The sequence below is a fragment of the Pavona decussata genome, unplaced genomic scaffold (genome assembly GCF_977016875.1).
Source record: "Pavona decussata unplaced genomic scaffold, jaPavDecu1.1 SCAFFOLD_219, whole genome shotgun sequence".
NCBI classification, from domain to species: Eukaryota; Metazoa; Cnidaria; class Anthozoa; order Scleractinia; family Agariciidae; genus Pavona; species Pavona decussata.
This window is the reverse complement of record NW_028145624.1, coordinates 2,180,079-2,194,729: the sequence shown is the minus strand read 5'-3', so window position 1 is coordinate 2,194,729 and position 14,651 is coordinate 2,180,079. Positions and strand designations below refer to the sequence as shown.

The 14,651-nt window shown below is 39.4% G+C and overlaps 2 protein-coding genes and 1 pseudogene across 2 annotated transcripts in view; all 3 read left to right on the top strand.

The window, feature by feature from the left end:
• LOC146459469 (uncharacterized) overlaps positions 1-14,651 on the top strand; it is a 283,723-nt gene that overhangs the window by 94,326 nt on the left and 174,746 nt on the right. The window lies entirely within an intron of this gene.
• Positions 1-14,651, top strand: part of LOC146459476 (chymotrypsinogen B-like) — a 116,633-nt gene that overhangs the window by 91,333 nt on the left and 10,649 nt on the right. The gene's annotated exons all lie outside the window — the stretch shown is intronic.
• On the top strand, positions 12,623-14,225 carry LOC146459478 (uncharacterized; annotated as a pseudogene).

The following is a 14,651-nucleotide window of genomic DNA, read 5'->3' as shown; positions in this document are numbered from 1 at the left end:
TCTCAACCCTGGAATTAGGGACCGAAGATCCAGTAATGATGCTGCCTCTTCCTGGTCCACGATGTTGTATCATGTAAGCAGCAACATGATAATTCTCCATACCGTAGTCAGAACGCACCCTTGAGGGTAATCCCCATGTCGCCACCGCATTCTGAAACAAGGAAAGCACTGTTTCTGCTTTATTATTGTTCCGACAAGCAGCATACAAAATTAACCTCGTCTTCCCATCAATACAGACGTGCGTTATAAGCTTATATCTGATTAATTTGTGCCCTGAATCTATATGCCATAGACTATTGGGAGTGGGTACATTATACTTCCGGCGATGAATGGCCATTCTCCAGCGTAAAGCAGTTCCAACAGGATCGACACGTCGTAGACACTCGGTGATTCTCCATCTTTGAACGTTCAAGCCTCGACTTCTCAGTGCACCTATAAATCTTCTTCTCCCAATGTTAGGAGTAAGGAGTCCTGTACTTGAATCGCCGGTTATACTTCTGTAAATTTCATCCAGTTCATCGTCTGGTATATCTGAAAAGGAAGAATCCCTCGAACCAAATTCTTCACGTCGCCGGTGAAGGGTTGAAACGCTAACCTGGAGAATGCCAGCAATTGCTTCTCAAGAAAAATAAAGTGATCGCAAATGCTCAAGTTGTTCTTTCGTTATTTCATAGCGCCTACGATCTCGTCCTGTTTGTGAAAGATGCATTGGTGCTGAGTAAGATATATCAAGGGCATCGTAAAAGTCTGCATTGTCATAGCTTTCAATCAGACTAGCCAGTAATGCAAATGGCTGGGTCAATGAATGCTTCAAGTTCTGTACAGGATCTTGAAGCACAACTGATGAAATACCGGTTGCATTTCCAACACCGTTCGTTATGTCACTTATCAGGAAGGTCAACGTACCAGATGCATCCAGTAAACGATGCCTTGATTCACTTAGAATCTCTGCAGTTAAGACCTGTTCACTCGCTAAAAGATTAAGAACGCTTTTGAGATTCTGCAGAAAAAGTGCGAAACCGCGTATATTTCTTTCTCGTAACACCACTCGACGTGACCCGTGTTCACGAGCCGCCATGTTTGTTGCACATGGCAATTGCACGGCCGCAAAGGCTTGTTGGAAAAAAAGCACAAAAATAATTCCTACGTTCAACAAATTTATTTTGCTCACTTCAGAAAAAAATCAACAAAAATAATCATGAGGAACATAAAATTAATTCCTCCTTAGAAAAAAATAATTATGAAGTACAAAAAATTAATCAATAGCAGTTAAACCATTTGGCCTTGGACAAAAATAATTTCAGACGTACATAATATTAATTACAAACAGTGAAAAAATTAATTTACTGACAAGTGGAAATTAAATGCTTTATTTTGACCAGAACGGGCCTTCATACTGAGGACTCTACTGGACCGAGACAAATAGCCAACAAATCGACGATTAGATCGTATGCTCGCTGTTTAGGAAGAAATGAGGGAGAAAAGTGATTATAATTTTCGAATTCAAGGAACTAAGAGTAAATCCATGGTAAATTAAATTTCATGTTCACTTTACTCCTTGCGACTTCGTTTGACAAATGAACGTGGCAGCGTGTAGTCTTATCAGGGCAAACGATAAACAGGAGGCAAAATAATAAATTAACATTTACAGTCTTTTTATCTTCTTTTAAACCCTCGGTAAAGGATCAATTCTCATACCCTGTATGCTCGATGATTTCACTTATCATGAGCGGGAAAATTAGCGCTGACTAATATTGAGATGGTCTTCAGGAACAACAATTTGACCAAATTGTATTTGTGATAAGAATAATTTCACGACCTTTCACACAACCTGTCGATAATAAGACACCATACTCGTCATCTGCTGTTTTGTCCTAGGGCTTTTTCGCTTTTAAATCAGAAGTTAGTCTCGGAGACCTAAAGACCTAAAAGACCGATATGTTTAGTTTGAGAACACATAACTAACTGACATATCATGCATGTATTATATAGAAGAGAGATTCTCGCAGTTACCTACGCAACCATGCAGACTGTAGCGAAAAAGACCTGAAAAAAATAAGGCTTGTATTAATTTAATAATCGCCATATTGAAGGGCTAGCTAGCTCAGCAAATCAACAGTATATAGTAGTTCGACGAAATTGAAAGGTGATAAAAAGTACAACATATTTTTTCCATGAGTTAACTACAAATCGTTTATTCGTTACATTGTGTAACCGTTTAGTGTTCACAGAGTCCAAACGACCGAGTTTATATTTAAAATCTCTCACACAATAGTTTTGACCTTGGAAATGTTATTTTTGCAGTCTGCTGTTACTTTTTATCGAATACTCGCTGCCACGTTCTCAGTTGTCAACTAGACATTTAATTTATTAAAAGTTCTTTGAATGCGAAAACTAGCCTATACAGTATTAATCGATTTCCTCACGCTCACTTCTTCCCAACCAGCGATCAGACATGTTCTATCCCAGGCCTTTATTTTCTAATCCTCGATCTGTTGTTTAGTTGTTTGTTATTCAGCTAGAGTCGGCAACATCGAATTGAAAGAAACTCAGCTAGTTTTACAGCTGCTCTTATAAAATTGGCGCGAAAACAGGACGCGCTCTTCAGTTAATATATTTCTTTAAGTCACGCCGCATAACTCATTTCGCATAATGATGCCATTCCACACGTGATGCCACATGCCACTCCACAAACTCGTTCCCACTTTTACACTCACCGGAAGGTACCAACAAGCGCTCCAGTTAGTTTAGTATTACCACCCACTCATCAGTGGAAAAGAGGACGTTACGGTCTCGACGTCCTAGTGTGTTAGGGGAAATAAATAAAAGCTGCAAATCGAAAGGACACTTTTGGTCACGACATTTGAGTTTTTTGGTGCAGTAATGCAGTGCTGCACACGTTTAGTGTGATTTCAAAGCGGGCTCGGGCACTTGCTTTGCGCTGGCGAACAGTACAGACTTCTAAGGATAAAATTATTTTCGCCAGATTAGGTCAGAGTTATCTGATAAACTGTAGTTGACTCTAACAGTGCGAATGTAGTTTCATGACCATTATACCAAGGAGGTCGGTAAATTTTTTTCGAGAATCTTGTTAAAACGTCTCCACAAGGAAACATTTCAAAAAGGTTTTTGCTAATAATTAAAAGCAACCAATCATAGTCATTGGTGTCGTCGAGGTGTCAACTCTTTTAACGAATCGGTGGTGATAACTTTTGTATCGTTTAAAATGTATGCGTAGGTGGCCCTCACTAAGTCCTCTTTTCCCATTATCAAAGAAAGGACCGGACTTGTTATAAATTTACTCCATCACTGATTGTGAGCATAGTTTGATATGATGGAGTAATTTGCAGTAATTAACAGCAAGTCACAGCAAAAAAAGGAAAAGACATCATTTTAATGGTTTGCTTCTTCCCCTCAAAATGAATTGTCAAGAAATTGCTGGCTGGTTTAAAGAAGTTAAGTTCGTACGTAGCAAAAAGTGAGTATCCGTGAGACACTCAACATCACCACGAAACGGCTTCTTTCGTGTCAATTTTATAACGCTTTTTAAAATTGTCATGTTCACACCTCTATCATCGCTGAAACTCGTGGCTTTATAAGTAATATGTTGGGACCGCTTGACAGGTTCAAATGAACTGATTTGACAAGCAAGGAGTTTTTTAGGTTAAGGAGATGTCGAGAAAAATAATTTTCTTTGCTAAAGAGACCATTTACGTTTGCGCAGAGTACATCCAACCAGTTTGAAATTGGGAAAAAGTATCATACACTTTCATTAGCTAGAGTCAGGAGAAAGATGCACTTTTTTCAAAATATCACTGGTATCTTAAAGTTACATCTACAGTGCCACACAGGCGATCTCTTTTCAAACCTTGCCGTTCGGCGCCTTCTCTATCTTAAACTTCGAAAACATTTTCTAGAACATGAAACTTCTTTCTCGACGATCTCTTCTGATTGCGTGAGCGAAATGGTTCTTGTCAAATGACAATAGCGGAATGATTGTTGTCAAGTGCACGCGTCTCTGTAACCATTTACATTAGCATGACTAGTACTCATTGATCATTCATGACAACAAGAAAACAATGGAGTCAACTGAGCGCGAATTTCAAAGAAGCTCAGTTGCGCTAAAAAAATGTTATAGATCGGTAACTTTTTAAAAGCAATTCGCAGAACAAGCTGAGGAAAGGTCATCATAAGAATTTCGTTCGTGTTGCGCAGAAGACCCGACAAACGTTGGCGGCACGCGCCTCTACTGTGGAAAGTAAAGTTTGTGTCAATTAATGGTTTGTTGACGATTAAGAGACAAAGACGAGAAAACAATGCACAACGGCCATGAAAGTGTTCAAGTTATACATACACTAGTGGAACTACTGCACTGAAAGTGGTTCGTAACTAAATTCCTCAAGAATCCTGTTCCATTTTTTGAGATTGACATATGTAATCTCCAATTCATATGTTTGCAAAGACATCCTTTCAGCTTAAAATCGAATTGGGGGAGTAACAACGGTAATAGCGCAACAATTGTGTTTTTAAGCAACACGAAAGACGCTTTTGTTCTCTTATACTTTTTAATGACAATTTGATCCCCCCAACAGTTTACTGATATTTCGAACATAATTGATAGTGGCGTAACTATATACGGTAGTTCTTCGCTGCAGGTAGGCTACTTTCCTCGCACGGGCTTTGGCTTTAAAAGCACCTGGCCTATTGCTGATCATTAAACAAACCAGAAAAAATCCTTATTACTTCTCATAAATTTTCAGTTTCTTATCCGATGACTGGTTCTTGCGTGTAGTTGTTTTGCGCTTTTCCATTTGTATTTTAGAATACAAACCGTTGCCCTTTTAGCGTGCTTCTGAACGTTCACATTCGCGGGTTTGCGCGAAGAAGGGAAATACATTGAAACGTCGACAGCCCGTGCGTCATGTAACAAATTTTCCCTTCCTTACCCCGGTGAAATTGTCGTTGTTCTGAGCGTCATTTCCCTTATCCCACCCCCGAGAAAGGATATTGTCAACATCTGGTCATCAACGAAGATTTTGAATCTCGCGGTCGCAAATTTGCTAAGCGTCGGTTCTTCCAAGCTTTTGTTCTAGAAACAAAAGAGCCTCAAAGCTGCAAACAATAAAGATGCCCATAAAAGGAAGTTAATCCGCTGCCATTGTCTACCAAAAATTAAACGCAAAGTTTGATATGCGTATCAAACTTTGCCTATTGTTATGGTTGACTTTTTAGAAGATAATAGGGCTTTTGTTTCTCATTTTAACAGTTTGAGAGACTCTTCAATTGTATGCCGTTCGCGCTTAAATCGTAGACGATCAGCAAATTGTCGGTGATGACATTTTATCACCTAATACGGGTCTAGTGGCGGAAAGTGTTAAGGTGATTCCGCTGAAAAAGAAGGAGTATTTAAAATTGTCTAAGACTTGGTCCAGTTCATGACTATGTTGTGAGCATTACAAAAATGCAATAAAAAATGGGGGTCAGCGTGCTCGTTTTTGTGCAACCTGGATGGCTATTATAGTAAATAGATGACCCACGAGGTTTATATTAGGAACGCTAGTAATCAGAAAAGGGATCTATCATTTCTAGAAAAATTAATTTCTCGCATTAAAATATCGAAGCAGTTCAACAAAATTTACTCTAATCTTACACAACAAACTCTTTTCATTGAACTGGAATTAAGATTGTGAAAGAAATTAAAGATTTTGCTGCGTGTGCACGTAAGCAGCACTACCTAAATACGTGCTTTTTAAAGCATTCAAATAAAAATATCTCAAAGTAGAGTATTAACCTTTTTTTTAAATCGCGATATATAGTGGTCAACCGTATGACATTTAAATTGATGCATTAAGAAATGGGGGTCACCGTGCTCGTTTAGAAGAAAAGGACCATTTATGTTCCTGCCGAGCGTAACCTCAAGAAAATCCCGTAATGTTGTGCCTGCGCGCGTTCGTGCGCGCGCTAAATGACGCAAAAAATTATGCGCAGCAAGGATGCGCAATGCAATTCAATGGAATCACCTTAAGTGGGACACCAAACGACATAGGCTGGGTGAGTAGCTGCATTGTTTCACGGTCGCGCAGTGAACTGATTGTAAGCGCAATGTTTTCTTGTACAGTTCCGTCCTTTTTAAGACTGAAATTGCGTCAGTTAAATTACCGTCAAGACATCGAGAAACATAAAACAACTCATTTCAACACAATACGTGCCTTTTGATTGAGGTTTCGTTCCTCGGTAATGATACACGTGCATAAGTCATCGAAACCAACCCCTCGACGACGGTAAAGAGCGTGATGAAGTCGCACGCTCATTGCTCACGCACGCATTTATTTTACAAAACTTGCATGGCCTCTTGTTTTCATAGCTGATCATTCAATTCTTTCTAACCAAAACATAGGAGTTAAGAACACCAGAAAAAAGTCGCTTGGTTTTGTTAAAAGACGTACTTCGTGAGCCGTTTTCGTCGCGCGCGCACACAATATTTAGAAGAAAACACATTTTACGGATCGATGTTTGTTGGAAATTGCATTGCGTGAACTTCTTTTTCGCTGTATAATTTTGCTGAATGTTTCTTAGTTTAATATCGCAATGTTTTTAAACAACACCAGTCGGCAAACCGTTACAATCAAAGTTGATTTTATAGCACTGTTTGTTTGCCGAGATTTTATTGTTATCATATTATATAGTGACGCGCATTTTCTGTCGTGCGCGTCCACTGGCGCGCTTCCATATCTCTGTGAAGATTGTGTTGCCTGAACTCGATAAGTTGCTGAAAATAAGACTGAGAATTAAATACATACTGGCGTGAGTCATGAGTAGCGCACGGAATTAAAAGCAAATGTAGCTCTTATGGCAAGCATTGGTGACCAACAGACCGATTTTCTCACACCTTTTTGCGATCAAATGATTTCATTGTTCTTTTGCTGATGCTGACAGACCTAACCTAGACAACCTAATAGAATAAGTTATTCTTTAATTTAAACTTCAGAACATAAACTTATCTGTAAAAGTATTCCGCATGCGGGCGAGTGGAAAACGATTAATGTTAAGCGGTTCGCGAGTAAACTTAACCCTTTCCCGCCAAATAGAGCCATATGGCACAAGACGCAATTATGAGCTCAGTATTTGGTCAATTTGTGTGAAATTTGCACAACCAAAAGATCTTGGAAAGATCTACAAATTGAAGGCATAAAATCATGCCCCCCTCTGTATGAAACTTGATTTACCACCCCTCACACGTTTGGATTTTTTTCCTTTGTACGTTAAGGGCCCAGTTGATATCTTACAACAAGCAATGCATTGAGAGCTGTACATTAAGCTATAGTTTAGGGGGACACCCAGTATATACAACAAATAAGAAAATTTTCAATGTTTTTTTTCTTTCGTTTTGGACTTTTCTCACTCTAATATGTGACCTCCTCCATCTCTGTTGGTGTGATTTATAGCACACCCCAGAAAATACCTTTTAAATGGTATGTCACATGTGGTCTCCCAGTTCATAGTTAACGATTTAGAAAAATTTGACATTTCTCTCGGGCAGGAAAGGGTTAAGGTAAGGTTTAGCACGATTAATTATGATTTATTGTGAAAATTGCAAGGTTGTACTAATTTATTACGGCTTCTTATGATCTGTAATATATACTGAGGCATTCATTTCGCCGTTGTAAAACGGCGAGATTTCGTTCTGTAATACTGATAAGTTTGTTAATTTACATATTGCGAAGTTGTCGAATTTTTACTCTCATTGCTCGTTCGGTATATTGAAACAATCGCATAATGATGTGTTTGTCTGATCACCGAGCTCAACGTTAGTGCCTTATTTTTGTCAGCATGCTTGAACACGCTAAAATTAATTTGCTGGGAGGTAAAAGGAAGTAGTCAAAAACTAGTTTAGCGTCAAGAAATTTTTATTTCAGTTTGACAACGTGGCTAACAACCAGCGCTCTGGTGAATTCGACTGAGTTAAAAATATTCATTCACTAGTGTCAAAAAGTTCAAACACAATTAAATTAAATACGATCAAAATTGAAAACAACCTCCTTAAATGAACATGTATACCGACTTTAAGTTGCTCGTTTCTTCCCATTTCAATATTTGCTAACAGTCGTTTCGGAAATCCATTTCCCGTCAAAAATAAAAAAAAAAAATCCCCACGGAGATTAAAGCGCTCTGTGAGCGAGCTCGTCAATTGAACAGGTGAATGAAATGATATTTCAAATTACATGACTTGAATGTCAGTAAAGTTATTCGCTTCTTTGATTACGTACCTACTTGACTAAGGGGTTTCAGGGTTAAAGAAAGAGGTATAAACACATTCTCTTTGTTTGGCGCACGCAAGTTACGAGTTAATTTATAGGCGAGGCTCGGCATCACGCTTAAGATAGAGGTATGCGTAGCATTGTTTTAGAAGTATATTATTGAATTTAGAAGTATCCCGTAGCCACTGTTTTAGAGGTATTTCCCGGAAAGCCTAGTTCTTTTGAAGGTTTTCATGTCTGCCGCGTTTCATGTTTGCTAAAAAACTAGTGTAGCATCAAGAAATGTTCATTTCAGTTTGACAACGTGGCTAACAACAAGCGTTCTGGTGAATTCGACTGAGCTTAAAATATTCATTGACTAGTGTCAAAAAGTTCAAACACTCAGTATTAAATTAAATACGATCAAAATTGAAAACAACCCACTTTAATGAACACACCGACTTTAAGTTGTTCGTTTCTTCCCTCTTCAATATTTGCCAACAGTCGTTTCTGAAATCAGTTTGCCGTAGAAAAAAAATCCCCACGGAGATGAAAGCGCTCTGTGAGCAAACTCGTCAATTAAACAGGTAAATGAAATGACATTTCAAATTACATGACTTGTATGTCAGTAAAGTTATTCGCTTCTTTGATTACGTGGCTACGTGGCTAAGTGAATAAGCGGCTACCTAGCTACTTGGCTACGGGGTTCCACGGTTAACTGAAGAGGTATAAACACATTCTCTTTGTTGTTTCCCGCAAGAAAGTTACCAGCTATAGGCGAGGCTCGGCATCACGCTTAAGATAAAGGTATGCGTAGCATTGTTTTAGAAGTATATTATTGAATTTAGAAGTATCCCGTAGCCACTGTTTTAGAGGTATTTCCTGGAAAGCCTAGTTCCTTTGGACGTTTTCATGTCTGCCGCGTTTCATGTTTGCTGAAACGAGCAGTTCTGCGTATCCAACTGGCAAACGTTTGGAAAGAATATCTGTCCTGAAAAGGAAAGTTGTGCGTTAGTTTCGGTAAATGGAAGGATTTAGGACTATGTTATCTTTTGTGCTACAGGATTGGGTTTGACTGACTATCACTCACTTTTTAGATGAACATAAGAATGGTCAACGAAAGGAAACTTCTCAAACGTTTCCCAGTTTCAATTTCTAAACGAGACAACTTTTATATCTCAGAGGAGTGTAAAAGTAATCCCAAAACTTTGAAGATTTAATGAAATCAGTTTAATTGTAGCACGGTAGAAGATGGTTAAAATTTCTGAGATCGTTAACGGGGTGTTTTCCTTTTAACCTGCACAAGACCCACTTGACTTTTTTCTTGTTATTCTTGATTTGATAACGTTGGTTAGAGCTTCGAAATAGAAACCTCGGTGCACATGGTGGTACTGTTTTGCCTGACTTGAAGTTGAAACTCTGGATTATGAAATCATATCGCTTGACCCTTCAGATCGTAGAAGTATTACCGTATTGTTTTTCAACAACACCAGTCGGCGAACGGTTAACAGCCAAAGTTGACTTTTTCGCACCTTTTTTTTTTTTTTGCTTGTTTGTTTGTTTGAGAGATTTTATTGTTGTCATTGATAGAAAGAGGTATAAAGAAAGAGGTATAAGAATAAGTTATTTTTTAATTTAAACTTCAGAACATAAATTTATCTGTAAAAGTATTCCGCATGCGGGCGTGTGGAAAACGATTTAAGGGAACTTAGGCAACGACGACGGCAACGGCAACGAAAACGTCACTTGAAAATATAACTTCGCGTCACTTGTACTACTTCGCGATTATTCCAATTCGTTCAATTTGCACAATGTGGCCGAAGTATCTGGGAACTAAATTGATAGGAACGGAGTTCAAGTAACGAAAGAGAATGACAAATTCACCGTCGTGTGCTCACGTTCTCCACAAAACCTTGAATTTGGTCATTTCACGTTGTAGTTTTGCTGATGACGGCAAAGAAATGTACAAAAACATAACGAACGTGCAGAGCGATTGTTTTTGCTCGTTAACCCTATTGTTTTATGGCGTTCTCGTTGCCGTCGCCGTAGCGGTTCGCGAGTAAACTAACGCTAAAGTTTTTCACGATTTATTGCTCAAAGCGAACCAAACAATGGCGTGAAAATGGCGCAAACTTTAAAAGCGCTACGAGAAAAAAGGGCTAAATGGCTCAGTTTCAGTTCTCTCATCGCTCTCGTCAGTAATAATTGCGGGGCTGTACTAATTTATTACGGCTTTTTATGATCTGTAATATATACAGAGGCATTCACTTCGCCGTTGTACAACGGCGAGCTTTCCTTCTGTAATATATATTAAGTTGTTTAATTTACATATTGCGAAGTTCGCGAATTTTTACTCGTTCGGTATATTGAAACAATCCCATAATATGTGTTTATCTGATCACCGAGCTCAACATTAGTGCCTTATTTTTGTCAGTATGCTTGAACACGCTAAAATTTATTTGCTGGAAGGTAAAAGGAAATGTCAAAAACTAGTTTAGCATCAAGAAATGTTCATTTCAGTTTGACAGCGAGGCTAACAACAAGCGTTCTGGTGAATTCCACTGAGCTAAAAACATTCATTGACTAGTGTCAAGAAGTTCAAACACTATTAAATTAAATACGATCAAAATTGAAAACAACCCACTTTAATGAACACACCGACTTTAAGTTGTTCGTTTCTTCCCTCTTCAATATTTGCCAACAGTCGTTTGAAATCCATTTGCCGTAAAAAAAAAAAAAAAAAAAAAATTAAAAAATCGCCAAGGAGATGAAAGCGCTCTGTGAGCGAAATCGTCAACTGATTAAACAGGTGAATGAAATGATATTTCAAATTTCATGACTTGTATGTCAGTAAAGTTACATGTATTCGCTTCTTTGATTACGTGGCTACGTGGCTAAGTGAATAAGCGGCTACCTAGCTACTTGGCTACGGGGTTCCACGGTTAACTGAAGAGGTATAAACACATTCTCTCTGTTGTTTGCCGCACGAAAGTTACGAGCTATATATAGGCGAGGCTCGGCATCACGCTTAAGATAAAGGTATGCGTAGCATTGTTGTAGAAGTATATTATTGAATTTAGAAGTATCCCGTAGCCACTGTTTTAGAGCTCGAGGTATTTCCCGGAAAGCCTAGTTCCTTTGGACTTTTCATGTCTTCCGCGTTTCATGTTTGCTGAAACGAGCAGTTCTGCGTATCCAATTCGAACGTTTGGAAAGAATATCTGTCCTGAAAAGGAAAGTTGTGCGTTAGTTTCGGCAAATGGAAGGATTGAGGACTATGTTATCTTTTGTGCTATAGGATTGGGTTTGACTGACTATCACTCACTTTTTAGATGAACATAAGAATGGTCAATGAAAGGAAACTTCTCAAACGTTTCCCAGTTTCATTTTCTTAACTAGGCGACTTAAATATCTCTGAAGAGTGTAAAAGTAATCTCAAAACTATGAAGATTTAATGAAATCAGTTTAATTGTAGCACGGTAGAAGATGGTTAAAATTTTTGAGATCGTTAAGGGTTTTTCCTTTTAACCTGCACAAGACCAACTTGACTTTTTTCTTGTTATTCTTGATTTGATAACGTTGGTTTGAGCTTGGAAATAGAAAACTCGGCGCAGTGATTTTATCATGGTGGTACTGTTTTGCCTGACTTGAAGTTGAAACTGTGGATTTTGAAGATCGTATCGCGTGAACCTTGAGAACGTAGAAGTATTATGATAATCGTATTGTTTTTCAACAACACCAGTCGGCGAACGGTTAACAGTCAAAGTTGACTTTTTCGCACCTTTTTTTTTTTTTCGTTTGAGAGATTTTATTGTAGTCATTGATAGTGTTGCCTGAACTCGATAAATTGCTGTAACTAAGACTGAGAATTGAATACATAGTAGAGTGTGAGTCATGAGTAGCTCAAGGAATTGAAAGCAAATGAAACTCTTATGGCAAGCATTGGTGACCAACAGACCGATTTTCTCACACCTTTATTCGATCGAATGATTTCCTTATTCTTTTGCTGTTGCTGACAGACCTAACCCAGACAACCTAGTAAAATAAGTCATTTCTTTAATTTAAACTTCAGAACACAAACTTATCTGTAAAAGTATTCTGCATACGGGCGCGTGGAAAACGACTAATATTAAGCGGTTCGCGTGTAAAGTAAATTAGAAGTTTTTGCACGAGTTATTGCTCAGGTGTCAGTAAAACGCGGGGCCGGGGCCGGGGCCGGGGACGGGGCCGGGGCCGGGGCCGGGGCCGGGGTCGGGGTCGGGGTCGGGGTCCCTTTTTTTTTCTCTTTTAATAATAATAATAATAATGATAATAATAATAATAATGATAATAATAATAATAATAATAATAATAATAATAATAATAATAATCATCATCATCTCAAGATATTCTCTGCGTCCGAAAGTAAGCTGAACCGTGTTCTGGAGTCGACACAAGCTGCTATGGAAGACATCGGACTTCAATGGAACCCAAGGAAATGTGCAGTTGTCCATATAAGGAGAGGGGTCCACTCCCAGGAGAGTTCCGGTAGAGATCTAGCAGGAGAAAGGCTACCAACTCTTGAGGAAGGCAGAACGTACAATTTTCTGGGTGTTCTTGAAACCTTAGTTCAGGAAGAGAAGATGGCACTTGAGTTTGCAGCAAGAGAGTACCTGCGCCGATTGTCAGTCATCTGGTCCAGTCCCCTCTCAGACTATAATCGGGTTGCGGCATCTAATCAGTTTGCACTGCCTGTGTTGGGTTACCTGATGTGGACTCAGCACTGGCCGGTTACAGATTTGAAGACCATAGACAGGGAAGCGCGCAAGATTATTGTGGAGAACGGCGGGAAACACCCTGGTGGCTCTACGTCTCTGTTGTACCTCCCAATAGAAAAGGGTGGGAGGGCTTACGTGCGGTAGAAACGGAGTATAAAGTGACCAAGATCAAAGCAGCGGTTAGATTGTATGAGAACAAAGATCCGGCTATGGAAATGGTGAGGGAGTTCGAGGAGAGAGCTGAGTTACTGGGGCATAGTTCGTTAGTTAAAGATGCTGAAAAGTTTGCGGAGGATCTGGGCGTTAACTTACACCTTTATAATAATCACCCAGATCCTGTATGTGCTATGAGCAACGGGGGGACCATCCCATCGAACCGTGTCAAGGAGGTATTGAAAGAATGTGTGGAGAAGAAGTTTGAGAAGGAAGTACGTGGACTAGAATGGCGGGGAAGTTGCTGACTGAGAGGAAGTCTGATTTACAGCCGTGCAAGAATGAGTGTTTTAGTTGGCTGAAGAAATGGAGATCATGCCCCTCGCACACTATTGCCGGTGTTTTTGAACTGTACGAGGAACGTTTGCCCACAAAGCTATACTCTAGTAAGAAGACACACACGAGTTGTCCCGGGGATGTGAAGTGTAGGCTATGTGGTCATGCCCAACAAAGCGTCCCTCACATTCTGGCCGGGTGTTCTGTACTAGCTCAGAACAAGTATTTGCTCAGACATAACATGGCTCTAAAAGTCCTCTTCTGCGAGCCCCTACGTGACCAAGATCTTCTTGAGGAAGTACCACCATGGTACTCTCCAGTGACGCCACAGCCGGTGTACAAGTCAGAACAAGTAGAAGCGTGGTGGGATGTACCTGTGTATGCAGATCAATAGGAGGTGCGAGCCAACCGGGTCGATGCAAGGGTTGTGAATCATGAGAGCAAGAAAGTCATGACCATAGAGATGAGTTGTCCATGGATTAGTAATCGAGAGAAGAAGAGCGAGGAGAAAACCATGAAGTATGGTCCCTTGAGGTGGGAACTGAAGGAGCAATATAAAGGATACGAGTTGCACCAGTATAATATTATCATGAATGTGCTAGGCGGCTGGTCGAAAGAGACAGAGATTAGTGTGCGATCACTGGTTGGGCGAAAGACTACTCAAGTCCTAGAGAGAATGCAGAAGGCGATTTTATCGGCGACGCTGAACATTGCAAGAACTTTCAAAGTAGTAACATGATAATGTTTTGAGAATGATGATTATTCTAGAAAGTGACGCAGGCATACTCGGAAAAAAGAAATCCGAGTGCTCCTATCAGGAGTCGAACCTAAGACCTTCCGATTACTAGTTCGGATGCTCTACCACTGAGCTACAGGAGACTCGTGGGAGCTAAGGCCATTAAACTAGGTTCATGAACCTATGTCTATGACTATGTTTATATATTTCATTGATTTATTCACGTGCTATTTTAAGTTTCGCTTGGCTCACAGGTTACGCTACGCGCCCTGTGGTTCTTTCTTATACTGTGCATACAGATAGTTTTACCTGGCATAATAATAATCATAATAATAATAATAAAAATAATAATAATAATATATTCGCTTGAGCTTCATGGGAAGGGTTTTGAATCGTTTTTCACCTGATCAACCATCATCCTCTACAACACGT